Consider the following 1,495-nt stretch of genomic DNA (forward strand, 5'->3'; position numbering starts at 1 on the left):
AAACGAGATAGCATCATGAGAAATAGCCAAAATAAATGAATGCGATTATAGCATTATTGCTTTCACATTGATTATCTTTTAAAATAAGATATCCAGTTCTAAACTGGGGGTTGAAATAACTTACAGAGCCAGAGAATAAACTTTCTCATATTCCAATACAGGACCTTCATTCATTCACTCAACAAATATTATTAAGCACTCTCACTGTGCCAGGTACTGTACTAGATGCTAAGGTTACAACATAATCTGGAGTTACAGTCTACTTGGAGACACAGACAAGCAATTAGGCTGTTTCACCATGCTACAGATTATCGGCAACTTTAACAATACCCAGGTTCTTCTCAAGCCGATGGCTCTAGGGCTCCTGAAGAAATGTATCATTTGTTGGAGGCAGTCAGCCTCAAGTTCAAGGCCAGAGCCCCAAAGGGCTCTCAGAGGTGTTTCAGTCTGTTCCTGGGCTCATGGAAGCCTTCTTGGTCACTTTTTCTCAATCATGCCTGACAAATGGACATATACCACCTTTCTGGGGGAACGATGACTGCTCCAGGCATCTATAGTCCTTCCCTACCAGTTATGCAGGGCATGGAGGCTATCTTTGAATGCCTTTACTGGCTGCTTCACTCTAGAGAGTGAGCATGGCTTACTGTTAGATCCCTCCCTTCCTCTGCCCATGCCACTGATATACTTTGGTTTCTTTAGGGAGCCGGGTCATTTAAATTCCATTTCCTGTGTTCCATTCTGTTTTCCCACTATCTACACCCCTGTTATGGACTGAATGTGTCCCCTCCCTGAAATTTATACATAGAAACCCTAATCCCCAATGCGATACTTGCAGATGGGGTCTTTGGGAGGAAGGGATTAGGTCATGAGGGCTGTGCACTCATGAACTGGATTAATGCCCTTATAAGAAGAGACAAGAGAGAGATGATCTCTCTCTCCACCATGTGAGAATACAGCAAGAAGGCAGCTGTTCGTAATCTAGGAAATGGATCCTCACCAGGAACTCGACCATGCTGGCACCCTGATCTCAGACTTCTAGCTTCCAGAACTGTGAGAAATAAATGTTGTTTAAGTCCCCCAGTTTATTGTATTATGTTAAAGCAGCTGGAATAGACAAAGACACACCACAAACTGCTCATCTAAAGTTCACACTGGTCTACGGCCATGCCACCCTGAATGTGCCCAATCTCGTCTGATCTTGAAAGCTAAGCAGGGGCGGGCCTGGTTAGTACTTGGATGGGAGACCACCTAAGAAGACCAGGTGCTGTAGGCATATTAAAAAACAAAAAACAAAACAAAACAAAACCAATAAAGTTTACACTGGCTACTCCAGGGGGAAAGTAAAAAGAAGGAGGCTAAGGGGACAGGTGAACACAGTTACCTTAAAATGAGTGTCTGCAGTGTGCCAAGAACCCTGATTTGAGGTTCATATACATCATTCATTTTCCTCAGTCTGTAGACTCAAGCAGATGGAGTTATGGCACTTACTAGTGTG

General features: G+C 43.5%; 1 non-coding gene across 1 annotated transcript; it reads left to right on the forward strand.

The window, feature by feature from the left end:
* The first annotated feature begins 1,154 nt into the window (after window positions 1–1,154).
* LOC112476277 lies at window positions 1,155–1,273 on the forward strand. Its single transcript, XR_003045018.1, has one exon. It is a non-coding gene; the product is annotated as a 5S ribosomal RNA (ribosomal RNA).
* Window positions 1,274–1,495: the final 222 nt, after the last annotated feature.

This window comes from Pteropus alecto, unplaced genomic scaffold, assembly GCF_000325575.1.
Source record: "Pteropus alecto unplaced genomic scaffold, ASM32557v1 scaffold12, whole genome shotgun sequence".
NCBI lineage: Eukaryota > Metazoa > Chordata > Mammalia > Chiroptera > Pteropodidae > Pteropus > Pteropus alecto.